This window comes from Chiloscyllium punctatum, chromosome 17 (assembly GCF_047496795.1).
Source record: "Chiloscyllium punctatum isolate Juve2018m chromosome 17, sChiPun1.3, whole genome shotgun sequence".
NCBI lineage: Eukaryota > Metazoa > Chordata > Chondrichthyes > Orectolobiformes > Hemiscylliidae > Chiloscyllium > Chiloscyllium punctatum.
In genome coordinates this window covers 100,558,852-100,577,303 of record NC_092755.1, presented here as the reverse complement: position 1 = coordinate 100,577,303, position 18,452 = coordinate 100,558,852, and the positions used below count along the sequence as shown (strand labels likewise).

General features: G+C 42.3%; 1 long non-coding RNA gene across 2 annotated transcripts in view; it reads left to right on the top strand.

Moving 5' to 3' along the window:
• The window catches only part of LOC140487715 (uncharacterized), a 329,098-nt gene extending 313,549 nt beyond the window's left edge, over positions 1 to 15,549 (top strand). For both annotated transcript variants that reach the window (XR_011962885.1, XR_011962884.1), the window contains one exon: positions 12,921 to 15,549. This is a non-coding gene — a long non-coding RNA (uncharacterized lncRNA). The remainder of the gene's footprint in view (positions 1 to 12,920) is intronic.
• The last annotated feature ends 2,903 nt before the right edge of the window (positions 15,550 to 18,452 follow it).

Genomic DNA, 18,452 nt, shown 5'->3' with positions numbered 1-18,452 from the left:
GAGACAATGGGGTTGTATAAGTGAGGGAGTGCCAGTCATGCCAATTATGTGCTTTGAGCAGCACAGCTTTAATAGTCCACCTAGTCTAATCCCACTCTCCCCATCACTCTCTGCACCCTTTAACATCCCAAATAGTCTCATGTTGCCGGTGAAGAGCAACAACGGACTGCCAACTCCTGTCTAGATGCACATAAGGGAAACTGGTCTTTCAGCAGATATCCAGAATTGGCACTTGGTAAAATGGGCACAAAAATTGACGAGAGGGATGCCTTCAGAATTAAAGTGCGATTAATGAGGTGAGTTTTGTTCTTGATGGTAAATTTTGTTTATATTTACCTGGTAATGTTATGAAGGTCTCTTATACATGATCTCTTTCCTTTGTATAGTTTACATTTCACCAGAGTATAGTTTAATCCAGTTTTTATATATATATATATATATATATATATATATATACAACGCAGCTATTACTGGCCTAATGTATATAACTGCTGGGCATAGTTGTCTAATTAGGTAGACTATCATTGATCTTTACTCATTGCTACCTATTATTGAGGCAGTTTACAAGTTTCATCTTTAACCTAAAAGCTTCAATTTAGCTCGAAGTCTCTTATGAATGACCCAAACAAATAATTTTTGAATATTAAGATTTATTTCACCACACACTTTACCATGGGCATCCAATTCTGTTATACCCTTGAAACATTCAAATAAGCATTAGACAAAATTTGCTTTCCACAAACCCCTGTGGGCCTTGGCTACTGGTTTCTCTCTCACTAAATTGCTATCTTTATAATAAGGTCTAATCTCCTACTGCAGGAGATGTGGAACTGTAGTCATGTAATTTCCAAAATGTGCTTTAAAAAAATGGAACATTTACTTATCTTTGGGTGACCCTATTCTTCATGAACTGGGGACATTTCCTACAGAGACTTCTGTGATTCAACGTCAGATTGTTCAATATTTGAGGTTGTGTCTGTTGCTGTGTCATGAATGATGAGTATAGGATAGATAATAGTTTGTGTTTAATTTCTATTTCTTTCCTTTAGTTTGAAGGCGTATTTTAAAGAGGCAATATTAATGTTGATTTCAGCTTTGGATTGTGAACAGGTGGAGAGATGCTGAGTCCAGATATTGCTGCAGATGAACAGAGATTGTTTAGTTGATCTGCTGCTGTAGAGCTTCTGAACTCTCCTGACTTTTTGATGGCCTCAGATTTGTCTCCCTCTTCGTGCTCAACGTCATAGAATCCCTCCAGTGTGGAAAGAGGCCATTCAGCCTATCGAGTCGACATTAACCCTCCAAACAGCATTCCATCCAGACCAGTGCCCCTGCTGTATCTGTGGCTAAGCCATCTAACTTATCATGGCTAATTCATCTAACCTGTAGATTCCTGGATACTATGGAGCAATTTATCACAGCCAATCCATTGATACTGTGGATCAACTTAGCACAGCCAATCCATCTAACCTGCAATTTCCTGAATACAATGGAGCAATTTAGCATGGAGGTTAGGAGAAAGTGAGAAGCAATTTAATACAGTCAATCCATCTAACCTGCCCATCTTTGGATTGTGGGAGGAAGCTAGAGCATCCAGAAGAAACCAAGAGAAAGTACAAACTCCACACAGTCATCCAAGTTTGGAATCAAATCTGCATCCCTGGTGCTGTGAGGCAGCACTCCTAACCACTGAGGCAGTGTGCTGTCCACACCATCCAACAGTGAATACAGATATCTCCATTATAGCACCAATGCCTGCTCACCAGGTTTCACCCTGCAGTGAGCTGTATTAAATCCAACCCATGTTCTCCTCAAGGTTCAATAAGTGTAGTACCTGTAACACAAAAGCACACACTGCACATGTGGAAATTCTGAACTAAAATCCGAAATTGCTGGATATACTTAGCACATCAGTCAGCATCAACGGAGGTAGAAACAGAATAGACATTTCAGGCCAATCATCCATAATCAGAAACTGAAGCAATTGACCAGAAACATTAAATTTCCTTCCCTGCCTACAATTCTGGTTATCCATGGAATGAAACAAAGCTCTGTGCTTATGAATCTCTTTCAGAATCTTTCTGATGCAGTGTAATTTATTTTCCCATCAGAATTTATCATTTTAGCAGTTAATACTTTAATTATGTACATTCTGCTGCCCTTATTTCTTCCTCGTCTACTTAAACCTTTTAAAATTTAACTTTCCAATATGCTATTTCTAACTTCTCTGTTGAATAATTTAGGTGCAGAGTTTTACATTAACTTTCTACTTCTGTGTGCTCTTTATTTAATTTGCCTATCTTTTTATTCTTCTGCTTAGTTTTTTTATTCTACTCTGCCGTCCTGGATTATCCTTCAATATTCCTCAATGTCTATGGATGACATGGCTCAACTAAACATTTGTGCTTAAGAGACACCAATGATTCTAGTTCAAAATAATATTTTGGCAATGGTTGAACTTATCTCAGCTTACCAAAAAACCATTTCCTTGGGAGTCCCTCCCAAATCCAAAATAGGTGAGAGGTAGAAAGAAAAGTAGAATTGTATTTTAGTTAAAGACTAGCTCATCCAGTGAATGACTGAGCTATACTGACAATCTATTTTTCTGTCCTGCGTAGAGTTACATGATACTAGCTAGGAATCCGATAATGGGAACAAATGCATTGGCAATGGGTTTGTACAGGATGAAGTAACTCTGGTGTATAGAGTCACAAACCATTGAAACTATGTGAAGGTGGGAATTTAAGAACTGTACAAGAAGGCTTTAACCAGTATCAACAATATTAGAATGTAAATAACTAGTTCATTGGAATGTTTGAGAACCACATTGTTTTACAGAATAGCCCTTTGGCCTATTATGTTCACATTGTTAGATACTATTGTTAGATACTACAACAGACTAAGAGAGTCTAGGCATGTACAGCAGTCTCAAGAGTGCAATTCTGACACCCAGTAAGTATACAGACTCAGTGGTATGTAGGATCTATAAGAGCAGAACAACACAGATTTGAATCATTGGAAGCAACACATTCCATAGAGACAGCAGTGAATAGCACTGTGTGAATTCTACTATGTCTAGGTGTGAACGTGCAAAAGGGGAAAGCTCTTATGTAAGGGCCCACAGACCACAGTAAATCTTGATAAACGCAGGATTGAGAGAGAAATAGAAGAAAATGTTGATGGAGTTACAGAAAGAGAGATGGAAGGAGGCTTCTGTCGAGTATCAATATTGAGATCAATCTGCCCAAGTTGAATGGCCTGTTGTGCTGTAAATATTATGTAAATATTTAAATCAGATTTAGTTTCTGGCAACAGTTTTACAGAAAGGACAGAAAACAGAATCATTGTCTAACTGCTAAACATTTTAAAAAAGTATGCTGTCATTGAGACAGCATTATGAATGCCAGGATACATCTCAGCAGTATTGACTGCAAACAGATGTAATTACATTTTTGTTTAAATCACTAATAATGTCACATTTGGAAGATAGGGATACATTGTCAACTTCCACCCAGGCACCCTCGTACCATTGGGGATTCCTCACTTATTGTAGAAACTGAAATTGATAGGAATGAAATGCTACAGCTTTTTCAATAAATGGCCCAGATGCAACACCAGATTTACACTCAGGTGCAAATTCAACTTCAAATTAAAGTGTGTATGTATGTATGCCTTTAAAAGGACATTGGGGAGTGTCCAGGGAAAAGACCAGGGAAAAGTTGAACTTATTTTTTTGAGATGCAAGTTGTCACGTCCCAGGGACTTAGCAACTTTCAGCCCATTAGTTTCTCCAGTACGATGTTCTTACTAATACTAATGTCCTTCAGCTCCTCATTCTCCTGAGGCACTTAGATCTGTACTTTTGAATATTTCTTGTATTGTCCTTAGTGAAAACAGACACAAAAGAACCATTTGGCTTCTCCACCATTTTTCTATTCTACATTATAGATTCTCCTGACTCTCCCTAAAATGAACTCATATTTGTTTGAGTCAAACATTTCCTTTTTGCACATCCACAGAACATTTGACAGCCCATTTTTATGTTTTATTGCCAGATTGTATTTATATTCTTTTCCTTAGTGGTTACTCTGTCCTGCTTTGCTGTTTCCTAACAACTTCCAGAAACAACATTCCTAAAACTAATTGCATGATTGAGGCATCATTTGTAAAGACCTCTTCTTAAATTACTCATTCAAACTGAGACAACACACTAAGTTGTGAAGGTAAAGAAACTTTGAGAAATGCTTTTGGAAATCTTGATTGGATTTATTTTATTTGACCTACTTTTGGTTGAATTGAATAGTTTTTTTTTGAAAAGATTAATTGTGCAGGGCTGTGGGGAAAATACAATGGAGAGGAACTAATTAGAGAACGGCTTCAAAGAACATAGACTCAATGGGCTGATTGGCCTCCTGCTGGACTCTATTTACTGCTTGTGGACAAGTATTTGAATTATTTCATTTTGATGTACACCTTTTTGATCATCTTGAAAAGGATAATCTTAGTGATGTCTCTGTATGAAACCTCTCTGCCTGCAGATTGCTCTTATGACACAAATAAAGGTAGATCGACCACCTCATGACATGGCAATGAGTTTTGTGATTAAATCTGTGAGCTGTCATTCATAAAAAAAAGGCTTGATTTTGTATCAGATTGTCCTTGTTGTTGATAGTGTTTGTACCATACAACTGCCTGCTAATTACTCTGCAGATGTGATGTGTCCCTCTATGGCTCCCATCCTAAGCAGTGAGGTCACATCTCTCTCTATGGATCTGTACTGACCTTACATTTGACCTTATGACAAATGCCGATTTGTCTGTACAGCCATCTATAAACTGGCAAAATCTAGAAAAGGTGAGGGAAGGGAAAGATGGGTAACTGGCAGTGGTGTTGGTGGAAGGAGGGTGTGATATACTCATCATGCTATTTTTAACAGCAAGACAGGATATCCACACCACTGTACAGAAGGATTGCATGGGATATAGAGCATCAAAACAGGCGATTTAAACCATCCAGGTAAAAACAATGATTGCAGATGCTGAAAACCAAATACTGGATTAGTGGTGCTGGAAGAGCACAGCAGTTCAGGCAGCATCCAACGAGCAGCGAAATCGACGTTTCGGGCAAAAGCCCTTCATCAGGAATAAAGGCAGTGAGCCTGAAGCATAGAGAGATAAGCTAGAGGAGGGTGGGGGTGGGGAGAGAGTAGCAGAGAGTACAATGGGTGAGTGGGGGAGGAGATGAAGGTGATAGGTCAAGGAGGAGAGGGTGGAGTGGATAGGTGGAAAAGAAGATAGGCAGGTCGGACAAGTCAAGGAGACAGTAACTGAGCTGGAAGTTTGAAACTAGGATGAGGTTGGGGAAGGGGAAATGAGGAAACTGGTGAAGTCCACATTGATGCCCTGGGGTTGAAGTGTTCCGAGGCGGAAGGCGGAAAGGGGTGGGGAGGGAAATATATCCCTGGTGGTGGGGTCTTTTTGGAGGTGGTGGAAATGTCGGTGGATGATTTGGTTGATGCGAAGGTTTGTAGGGTGGAAGGTGAGATAGTCCAGGTAAATTTAAAGTCAGGGTAGAATGTGTTGGTGAAGTTGATGAATTGCTCAACCTCCTCGCAGGAGCACGAGGTGGCGCCAATGCAGTCATCAATGTAGCGGAGGAAGAGGTGGGGAGTGGTGCCGGTATAATTACGGAAGATCAACTGTTCTACATAGCCAACAAAGAGACAGGCATAGCTGGGGCCCATACTATCTCTGACACCTCGCTCCCCTTCCTGGACCTCTCCATCTCCATTAGTGACGACCGACTTGACACTGACATTTTTTACAAACCCACTGACTCCCATAGCTACCTGGATTACACCTCTTCCCACCCTATCTCTTGCAAAAATGCCATCCCGTATTCCCAATTTCTCCGCCTCCGCCGTATCTGCTCCCAGGAGGACCAGTTCCACCATAGGACACACCAGATGGCCTCCTTCTTTAGAGATCGCAATTTCCCTTCCCACGTGGTTAAAGATGCCCTCCAACGCATCTCGTCCACATCCCGCACCTCCACCCTCAGACCCCACCCCTCCAACCGTAACAAGGACAGAACGCCCCTGGTGCTCACCTTCCACCCTACAAACCTTCGCATCAACCAAATCATCCACCGACATTTCCGCCACCTCCAAAAAGACCCCACCACCAGGGATATATTTCCCTCCCCACCCCTTTCCGCCTTCCGCAAAGACCGTTCCCTCCGTGACTACCTGGTCAGGTCCACACTCCCCTACGACCCACCCTCCCATTCTGGCACTTTCCCCTGCCACCGCAGGAACTGTAAAACCTGTGCCCACACCTCCTCCCTCACCTCTATCCAAGGCCCTAAAGGAGCCTTCCACATCCATCAAAGTTTCACCTGCACATCCACCAATATCATTTATTGTATCCGTTGCTCCCGATGTGGTCTCCTCTACATTGGGGAGACTGGGCGCCTCCTAGAAGAGCGCTTTAGGGAACATCTCCGAGACACCCGCACCAATCAACCAAACCGCCCCGTGGCCCAACATTTCAACTCCCCCTCCCACTCTGCCCAGGACATGGAGGTCCTGGGCCTCCTTCACCGCCGCTCCCTCACCACCAGACGCCTGGAGGAAGAACGCCTCATCTTCTGCCTCGGAACACTTCAACCCCAGGGCATCAATGTGGACTTCAACAGCTTCCTCATTTCCCCTTCCCCGACCTCATCCTAGTTTCAAACTTCCAGCTCAGTTACTGTCTCCTTGACTTGTCCGACCTGCCTATCTTCTTTTCCACCTATCCACTCCACCCTCTCCTCCTTGACCTATCACCTTCATCCCCTCCCCCACTCACCCATTGTACTCTATGCTACTCTCTCCCCACCCCCACCCTCCTCTAGCTTATCTCTCCATGCTTCAGGCTCACTGCCTTTATTCCTGATGAAGGGCTTTTGCCTGAAACGTCGATTTCGCTGCTCGTTGGATGCTGCCTGAACTGCTGTGCTCTTCCAGCACCACTAATCCAGTATTTAAACCATCCAGTCCAGGCTTCATTCAAGTGTCTTCCTGCCTTCCCACATCTAACTCTATCAGGGTAACCCTCACATTTCTTACCTCTTATGTGCTTGCTTAATCTTCCTTTAAGTGCAGGGAACCCCCAGCTTCTGTTGTGGCACAGCACCTACAGGCTAGTTGAACTGGGAACATTCCTCATCACAATGAACATTTTGGCACTCTACACCAGTATCCCCTATGATGACAGCATCGCTGCAACAGCCTCAGTACTCAATACCAACAACTGCCAATCTCCAGGCACCATCCTACAACTCATCTGCTTCATCCTCGACCACATTTTCATCTTTGTTAACCAGTTCTTCATCCAGATACACGGACCAAATTTGCACCCCAATATGACAACATTTTCAAGCACAAGTTCAAACAAGCCTTCTTTGTGACACAGGACCTCCAACCAGCTCTATATACCAGGTGTATTGACAACATTTTCTTCTTCTGGACCCATGGTGAGGAGTCACTGAAACAACTGCACGGTGATATCTACAAGTTTCATTCCACCTTCAGACTACTCTTTAGTATCTGTCTCATGTTTGTACACATACATCACCATTAAGGATGGGCATCTCAGTACCTCACTCTACTGTAAACCTACAGATAACCTCATGATGCTACACTTCCACCCTAAACATATTAAAACAGCCATCCCCTACAGACAAGTCCTATGCATACACAGGATCTGTTCAGATGAGGAGGAACACGACAGACACCTGAAAGTGCTGAAATATGTCCTCATAAGAACAGGGTACGATGCTCAGCTCACCAATTGCCAGTTCTGAAGTGCCACAGTGGGAAACTGTAATGACCTCCTTGGGAGACAGACAAAAGATGCAACCGATAGGATACTCTTTGTTGTTCAGTACTTCCTGGGAGCAGAGAAACTACGCCATGTTCTTCACAGTCTGTAACACATTATTGATGAGGATAAGCACTTCATCAAGACCTTCACTTCTCGTCTTTGAACAACTGCCAAACCTTAAACAGACCATTGTTCACAACAAACTGCCTTCAGGACAACACTGATCACAATACCTTACATCCCTGTCATGGCTTTCACTGCTAGATGTGTCAGAGTGTTGACATGTATACCACCAGTACACATAGAGACACCACCAACCATGTACACGGCAGATATTCATGTGACTCGGCCAATGTTGTTTATCTCGTACGCTACAGGCAAAAATGCCCTGAGGCATGTTACATTGGCAAGACCAAGCAGATGCTATGACAGCAGATGAATGGACACCGTGTAACAATCGCCAGACGGGGGTGTTCCCTCCCAGTCGGGGAACACTTCATAGTCAGGGACACTTGGCCTCAGATCTTCGGGTGACCATCCTCTAAGGTGGACTTCAAGATATGCAGCAAGCAGAATGGCCGAGTAGAGGCTGATAGCCAAGTTCAGTACGATTGAGGATGGCCTTGGGTTCATGTTACACTACAGGTGACCACACTACATTATGCACTCTCACATATGCACACTCAAGCACACATACATGTGCACACTCTTACATACTTACACACTCACGCAGATCCTCTCTCATACACACGCTGTCTCTCAGACACACACACGTACAACCCCACACTCACACCCACACCCTCTCACAGGCTTATACTCCATCACACTCATGCACACACTCTACCAAGCATGCACACACACAAACACACACTCTCTCATGTACACTCACATGCACACACTCACACACTCTCTCTCCCTCCCTCACATGCACACACACATACACATTAAAGTCTATGGAATGAATTTACATTTGCAGAATTATATTTGCAGATACATTCTATTTTTGCTCAAAAAGCACACAACCTGAAGTCAATCCATATAAGATTTTATAAATTCCTACTTTAGAAGTAGAACCAGTCTGACTTAAGATAGGGATGCAGACAGACTCTGACCTCACACCTTTAATACATTGCCTGAGCTGAGATGTCACCTTTTTTTATAAAATCTTAAATTATCGTGGGAATGTGACTTAACAGTAGTTCTGGGATTTACATATTAATGAACCGAAACCTGCAATCCATTCTAAAAGATGAAAGACTTAACAGCAATCTAGATACATCGTTTTAATTGCATGACACTGTGAACTTTTGCTATAAATTCTGTGTCTTATGATCCTGCCCCACTAGTCACCTGATGAAGGAGCAGCACTCTGAAAGCTAGTACTTCCAAATAAACCTGTTGGACCAAAATCTGGAATTGTGTGGTTTTTAACTTCCTTTAAGTGAACTACTGTATTCCTCTCAACCATTCCCTGTGGTGCTGCGCTCCACATTGTCACCAGTCCCTAGGTAAGTACATTTCTTATGCATTCCCTATTGGATTTTTTGGTGACTATTATATTGATGGGCTCAAGTTTTACCTTTCTTTGCAAAGAGAATAGACACTGATAGAATATTTCGTCAGGACTTTGTCAAATTTTGAAGACATCTATTAGGTTGCTTCTAAACCTGCTCTTTTCAAGAGAAGAGATTAGGTCTGTTTTTCGTGTGGTTCTGGTATGATACTTACAAACCTCCGCTTTGCCCTCTACTGTCCCTGTATATGAATTGTATTCAGTAGAAGGTTCAATGGAGGTTTAGCATAATTCTTTCCTTTGCAATTATATCCTAGAAATAAACACATAACAGAAAGCACAAATTCCATTGAAACCATCGCATATTGTGACATGGTACATCAGACTGCAAATATACGCATTGCCTGAAATAGATTATGAAATAATCAGTGAAAAAATGAAAGGAAATTAATTTCTTGCTATAAGCATTATTGTCCAAGTGATTTGGGAAATGTTCTAGTCGTTAGCTGAGAGTAAAACACAGGACCTGTGTCATGTATCTGATTTTCCCCGAGAGACTCCATCAGTAGCTGAAGCTAACAAGCACGCATACTAATACAAGATCAGCCCAGAAGCAACAGACTGACACATTCATCAGCCAACTACAAACACGTCAGCCTGTTATCGCCTTGGCAGCCATTTGACACTGACTCAAGTCAGTTACTGGTAGAGTAAGTTCTTAGGTCTCACCCTGCTCCAGTCACAGACTGCAAATAATTGAGACTCACTCTGCCACATTCGTAGTCACCACTATACTTGTTATCCTGGTGGATGGGAGCAGATTTCAAGTTATTTCAGTATAACAGAGGACAGTCAGTGCCATGGCAGATTCATGGAAAAGTATTGTAGGACACAAAGACATTTCAAGGTCGAGCTGATGTGACATGAATATCAAAGGCCCATTATTAAGAGGGAAGTTGTTTCATTCAAAAACTTCTCAAAGGTGCCAGTTTATGGTAACGTATGGCCTTCAGACCAGCCTCAGAAAGAACAGATTGCCCTTGGAAGGAGTGGAACACAGTCTTCCCTGAGTGTTACCGATGTTCCAAGAGTTAACCTGTAGATTAGAAACTGAAATGTACTGCCTGAGAGTGTGGTGAGGCAGGTTCAAATGAGTCATTCAATTGCTTATCTGGATAGTGTCAAGTACTCTGAGTCTCATTGGAGCAGGACTATTCCTGATTAGTGACTTATAGATTGTGGATGATTTTGTGGAGGCAGGAGATTAGTTACTTGTTGCAGGATTCCTAGCTTCTGACCTGCTCTTAAATTCTTTTATGACAACTCCAGTTCTATTTCTGGTCAATGGTAACCCCCAGGGTGCTGATATTGGGATGTTTAGTGATGGTAATTCCATCGAATATCTATGGGTGATGGTCGGATTCTCTCTTATTGGAGATGGTCATTGATTGGCACATATACAGCACAAATGATACTTGGCATTTGTCAGACCAAATCTGGATATTATCCAAGTCTTGCTATATTTTAACATGGACTGCTTGAATATCTGAAGTATTGTGCATGGTGCTGAACATTATGTAGTCATCAGTGAACAATCCCACTTCTGACTTTATGAGGGAAGGAGGGTCATTGATGAAGCAGCTGAAGATGGTTAGACCTGGGAGACTACCCTGAGGAACACCTAGAACTGAGATGACTGACCTCCAACAACCACAGCCATATAGGTATAACTCTAATTGGCAGAGAATTTTCCTCCTGATTCCAATTGATTTAGTTTTGCTCAGGTTCCTTGATGCTACTCTGAGTCAAATGTACCCTTAATGTCAAGGGCAGTCAGTCTCATCCCACCTCTGGAATTCAGCCCTTTTGTCCACGTTTGAACCAAGGCTGTACCAAGGTAAGGAGCTGAGTGGCGAAACCCAAACTGAACGTGAGAGTGCAGGTTATTCCTAACCAAGTTCAACTTGATAACACTGTTGATGACCTCTTCTGAACTTTTAGATTTATTGTGTGGTAATTGGTTGGGTTGTATTTGCCCTACTTTTTGCGCACAAGGCATATCTAGGTATGTTTCAACATTCAGAGTCAAAACGTGTGCAAAAGCACAGTGGGTCAGGCAGCATTCGAGGAGCAGGAGAATCAATGTTTCAGGCATAAGCCCTTCATCCAGTGCCACATTTTTTGATTCCGATCTCCAGCATCTGCAGCCCTCACTTTCTCCAATGTTTCAACATTGTTAGGTAGTTGCCATTGTTATAGTTATAGTCATACTGGAAGAGCTTGGCTAGAGGCATGGCATGGCGTGGGCACAAGTCTTCAGTACTGTTGCTGAAATGTTGTCAGGGCCCATAGCCTTTACAGTATCCAGAGCCTCCAACCATTTCTTACATCCTATGAAATGAATCGGTTTGGCTGAAGACTGGCATCTGTGATGCAGTGGACCTCTGAAGGAGCTGAAATAGATCATCACCTGGCACTTCTGACTGTATCCGTTGCTCCTGATGCGGTCTCCTCTACATTGGGGAGACTGGATGCCTCCTAGCAGAGCGCTTTAGGAAACATCTCTGGGACACCTGCACCAATCAATCACACCGCCCTGTGGCCCAACATTTCAACTCCCCCTCCCACTCTGCCAAGGACATGGAGGTCCTGGGCCTCCTTCACCGCCGCTCCTTCACCACCAGACGCCTTGAGGAAGAACACCTCATCTTCCACCTCGGAAGACTTTAACCCTAGGGCATCAATGTGGACTTCAACAGTTTCCTCATTTCCCCTTACCCCAGCTCAGCACTGTCCCCATGACTTGTCCTACCTGCCTATCTTCTTTTCCACCTATCCACTCCACCCTCCCCCCCCCCCCCCCCCCCGGGCTATCACCTTCATCCCCTCCCCCACTCACCTATTGTACTCTATGCTACTTTCTCCCCACCCTTCAGGCTCTCTGCCTGTATTCCTGATGAAGGGCTTTTCTGCTCCTCGGATGCTGCCTGAACTGCTGTGCTTTTCCAGCACCACTCTAATCTAGACTCTGGTTTCCAGCATCTGCAGTCATTGTTTTTACCTCGTTGTTTTTACTTCTGACTGAGATTGTTGCACTGATGTGTTGGGATCCCTCAATGAGGATGGTGTAAATTGTGGAGATTATTCCTTCACTGAGTTGGTTAATTGACCACACCTGGTTGAGGAAGGACTGCAGAACTTTGATCTGATCACATGGCTATGGAATCGCTTGTCTCCGTGTATCACTAATTGCTTATGTTGTTTGGCATGTAAAAAGCTCAGCTTTGTAGCTCACTCATCCCTTGGCATACCTCATGGTGGTCCTGGCACACCCTCCTCCATTCTTCACTGATCTCCTGGCTTGATGGTAATGGTAATTGGATAATGACCTTAGCCATGAGATGTCAGATTGTAAAAACAGAAATCACTGGAAAAACTCAGCAGGTCTGGTGTCATTTGTGGAGAAAGAGCAGAATAAATGTTTCAGTTCCCATGACCGTTCATTCCAGCATCCACAGTTCTTTGGACTTTCTGTTTAGGTTCCAGATTGATTTGGAATATGTGTCTGCTGCTGCAGATGGCCGGAAGCATTCCCATTCAAGATCGGAGACGGTTACACAGAGTGGTGAATTCGACCCGGGCAATCATAAAGGATAACCTCCCATCTATGGAATCCATCTACCAGGCCCACTGTCAAGGAAAGGCCGCCAGCATTCTCAAAGATCCATCCCACCCTGGCAATGTTTATCTACAACCTCTACCATCGGGGAGAAGGTACAGAAGCCTGAACACACGCACCAGCCGGTTTTGAAACAGTTTCTACCCTACTGTTGTTAGAATACTGAACAAACCCTTAACATTTGCCTGTACTTGTGTTTTTGTTTTTGCCACTGTTTACCTATTATTCACTTATCTGTGCTACTTAACTCTGTGATCTGCCTGTATTGCTCACAAGACAAAGCTTTTCACTGTGTCTTGGTACATGTAACAATAAATTCAATTCAATTTAATTTAATTCAATTCAGTTCTGAGTTGCTAAATCTGCTTGAAATCTGTCCCATTTAACACAGTGGGCGTGTCATTTAACACAGTAGAGAATATCAGCTCTGTGAAGAAAGGATATCATTCCATATGGACAGTGTGACGGACACTCTTATTGATACTGTCATGCAGGTGACAGGGGTGAGTTTACATAGTCAGTTCCTGTACCTAGGTCAATGCCAGGTGGTCAATCCAGTTTCAGTCCATTTCTGGGATGTTTTAATGATTCAGACAACTGGATTGTGTGTTAGGCTATTTCAGAAGGCAGTTACGAGTCAAGCACATTTCTGTGGATTTGGGGTCATATGTATCTGATGTAAGTTTCCCATCCCTAATGAACTTTGGCGACAGGCACATTGGTGAGGATGAGATCAAGCATACTTTTCCCGTTATTGTTTCCCTCACCAGACTGGGTCAGCAGCAATATTCTCTAGCACTAGAACAGCTCAGTGTGTAATGATCTTGCTGAGATATTTGTTATTGACTAGGCCAAACCACTCAAAACAGTCTTAAACAGGCAGCCTAGACTATAACTTTGCAATTTGTTTTGGTAAGTGTACAGTGAACATTACCTGGATTCAGCTAGCGGAGTTGACTACCAGGTTTTAAAACAGACAAAAAAGTTTACTCACAAAATTACACAATGAAACACAAATAACAGAATAAAGAACACCTACAGAACACAGTCTATCCAAACTAGACTTAAGTATGCTGTTCCAAATATACACAACAGTCCCAGTAAGCAAACCCCTTTAAAACACAGTACAAAAAAAGGGTCAGATGCTTACAGGTTGAAGTTAGAAGGGCAGAAGAGAGAGTTTCCACACAACTCACTGTAGAACTCCCAACCACTTCTGGACTGAACTAAACTGCTCAGCTAGACAGCTGACCACACCCCTTTCATTCTCCCGATCACTTCTAAACATGACCACTTTGGCCTGCAATCCCATCCGTTTACATATAATCAAAAGGCCTCTCAAAATCCTTTTCACCTCTGTATCAAACCAGCCTGGTCGGAGCCCAGCCTGGTTTGTTACCCTTCTGAAAAAAATCAAGGACAGCATATCCTTGAGCCAAGAAGCAGCTTTTAGAAAACAAAAGGATTAGATTTATGACACTAACCCAGTAACAATATCACTATGCCATCACTTCCTCTAGTTAATTGACAAATTATGGGCTTCATTTGAGCCAGAGTGGATACCTCCAATATTCTGCCATTTTCATCTCTTGTCTGCTCACCCACTTCAGCTGGGGTGGCCTTAAAAGTCCATCCAATCATGATCCTATATTCCATTTGGCCATTCAATTTGTGCATCGTCACAGCAGGATTGCTCAAATTAACTTCATAACAGTTAGACATTTTTAATAGGGGTGATGTTAACACTATTCAGCAGCACTGTTGCAAGTTGTCTGACTAACTATTTGGCCTGTTTAAATTTAGCCTATCCCAACTTCAAGATAGTCCTATGAATAAATTCCTCCTGTGGGAAAGAAAACAAAAAAATAAACTCAGTGCAAGAAAGTAATCAAGTTTATTCAATTACAGGCCTGCGCTGTAAGTCAGACAGGGAACAAATGGCTAAGTGCAATGGCAGCTACAGTTGCCCTTCATATTGAGATGATAAGATCAGCAGACATGTCTCAGATTTAATAACACATCCATTGGACTAATTAATGAGCTTTAAGCAAAACCAAAAATCTTCTCACAAGAGTTGCAGTGTAGGATAAGTGCAAGAATCTGTGTTTTTATTCCTGGAAGTATGTGACGTGCACTTTTGGTGATCAGTTAATTTAATGCTGATAAAGGCCAACTTTGCTGGATAGGGACGTCTGCATGAGAGGCATTCTAACATTGCCACAGCCTTATTAAAACACCATCCAATTACATGTACCTCAGTGAAAGTCACTGCTTCTTATGTCAAATCGAACCTTCTTTTAGGGTCAATTTTAAACAGTTTTATTCAATTAATTGAACTTACAGATAAAAGTCTGAAGATGACAATGCTCTAGAAATAAAAGGAATATCACACTCTGATGATGTCCTGTTGGATTCCTTTTTTATTGTAACACTGGTTCTATGTGCAAATGTGGCAAATTAATGTACATAGGAAGGACTTACAAGCAAATAAAAATTGTGTCACCAAATTATCTGGATCATGTTTCAGTTTGTAGTTTGAGGGATAATCACCTACAAATCCTACTGCTGAAAATCTAAGCTGCAACTCTATTGCAGTACTGAGGGAGGGTTGCATTGCTGCAGGTGCTGTCGTTCAGTGAAACGTTAAACCAAGGCCATCTTCTGTTGCTGTGAAACATCCTGTGGAACTATTTTGAAGAGCAGGGGAGCAAGCTCTGGTGTCTTGGCCAATATTTATCCCTAAATCAACATCACAAAATACAAGAGAATCTTTTCATTACTATACTGATTTCCATGTAATCTTGCTTTCCATGAAAGGCTGCTGTTTCTCCGGTATTACAATAGCGACTATAGTTCATTGGCATTTCATTGGCAGTAAAGTATGTAAGTCCTGAGATCATGGAATGCAAGTATTTCCTCAAATAGTCTTAAAATGTCCTTTATGTTGACCTTTTACATCTTCAATTCTCAGAACATCTCAGAACATAAGAGACATATTCACAGACCATATCAATGGTTTATTAAAATGTCAGCTTATACTCTGCACTCAAACCTGTCAAGGGATTTGAACCCATATTGCCACTTCAGACAACAATGCTGCAAATTGAACTGCTTGTTGTATGATACTGTTTGCTATTACATAGGAGAAAGTAAGGACTGCAGATGCTGGAGCTCAGAATCGAGAGTGTAGTGCTGAGAAATCACAGCAGGTCTGGCAGCATCTGAGGAGCAGGAGAATCGACGTTTCGTGCACAATGCAAATGCAAGTGTAAAGGACCTGCTAATAATGAAAGAAATATATTAGAAATCCTATTTATTTTACATGTAGATAAGGCAGTTCATAAAGACCTCTGAAAAGAAATTCCCAGCTATTGCATTAAATGATTGCTGTAATTACATTTAGCGAGGAGCAGCAATGGTGCATGTATATGGGTTGCATTGTCTGCCTGTTCATCATGTTCTACAAGGGACAGTGTGCCAGATTTCAGCTGAGAGAACAGGAACATGACATGAATTCCTGACCTTCCATGAAGGTCACTTGATAACCGGACAACAAGAGATGCAACATATGTGACTTGTCATGTGATGTTTCTTTTATGTTCTAGTGGCATTGTGGTTAGCACTGCTGCCTCACAGTGCTAGGGACCCAGTTTGATTCCAGCCTTGGGTGACTGCGTGCAGTTTGTATGTTCACCCTGTGTCTGCATAGGTTTCCAGTTTCCTCCCACAGTCCAAAGATGTGCAGGCTAGATAGATTGGTCATGGGAAATTATCCTGTCGTGCTCAGGGATGTGTGGGTTAGTTGGATTAGCCATGGTAAATGCAGGATTGTGGGTTTAGGGTGAGGGTGTGGGTTGTGGGTTGGTCTTTGGAGGATCAGTGCCGATTTGACGGACCAAATGGCTGTTATCTGTTCTGTACGGTTCTATGATTCCTTCTTTGCACCTTTCCTGCACAGATTCACATTTCACAGATTTGCAAATTACAGCTTTCAGCCAGGCTGGACATTCATTACACTAGCTGCAAAACAAAAACACAAACACAACTGTTCTTTGTCATAGTCAGATGTAAGTCATGTGAGATTATCAGAAAGTGAATAGATCATTTCATTGAACCTATTCCATAATATTCTATTCGATCATGGTAAACACAGACCTCAACTCTATTGACCACCTTTTCTTGATTTAACTTGTTAACTCCACCTAAGGAAAAAAATTAATAGTAACCTTCTTGGGGAGTGTTTCAGATTTACACAACCATTTCAGTGAAAAGTGTTTTCTGATATCACTCCTAATTATCAAAATCTAGTTTTAATATTATATCCCCCTTGTGCTGGACAGCTCCAAGAAATTAAATAGTGTTTTTTAAAAATAGAACTATTGATTTTATTTGCATGGATCCAACTAAATTAATCTTAAATACTGCAATTTTAGCAGCCTTCAACTTTTTTATTATATTCAAGGGAGTACAAACCTAACTTAATGCTGATACTATTAGATTCCCTACAGTGTGGGAACAGGCCCTTTGGCCCAACAAGTTCACACCAACCCTCCGAAGAGTAACCCACCCAGACCCATTTCCCTCTGACTAATGTATCTAACACTATGGGCAGTTTAGAATGGCCAATTCACCTAAGCTGCACATCTTTGGACTGTGGGAGGAAACCAGAGCACCCAGAGGAAACCCACGCAGACACAGGGAGAATGTGCAAACGCCACACAGACATTCGCCTGAAGCTGGAATCGACCCTGGTGATGTGAGGCGGCAGTGCTAACCACTGGGCCACCATGCCGTCTGGTAAGTCTACTCTCTATTGCTGAAGGGCAGTACCCAAGACTGGACCTAACACTCCTGATGCAGTCGGACCAAGACATTGTACAATTCTCTACATCACTTCCTCACTTTTGTATTTCAATGCACTTGTGATAAAGGCCAACAGTCAGAACATGAGTAAGTCATTCTCACAACAGCCTGCCCTTTCACTTGTGCTAGCAGCACCCAGGATCCTGGCAAAGGTGTGTTTGAAATGCAGCCCAGCTCCAGCAGGCAACCATATGCTGCCCTCTAAGAATGCCAACTATGCCGATCATCGTACAGAGCTTCATTAACTACAACCATTACAGTCTCTACCACTCTCTGGGGAAGAGAGTTACACAGCACAATAAGGTAAAGAGACAAACAAACAATGAATTTGGGCATTAGGAATGTAACATACAAGAAAGAATAAAGAAATTGGATGTATTTTCTTGGAAAGTGTGGATTAGAGCTCATTAAGGTTTTCAAGCTTAAGAATGGAACTGACAACAGCTTTTTAAGAAAGATCTTCACTGTACTAAGAACAAAGAACTGTACAGCACAGGAACGGCCATTCGGCCCACCAAGACAGCACCAA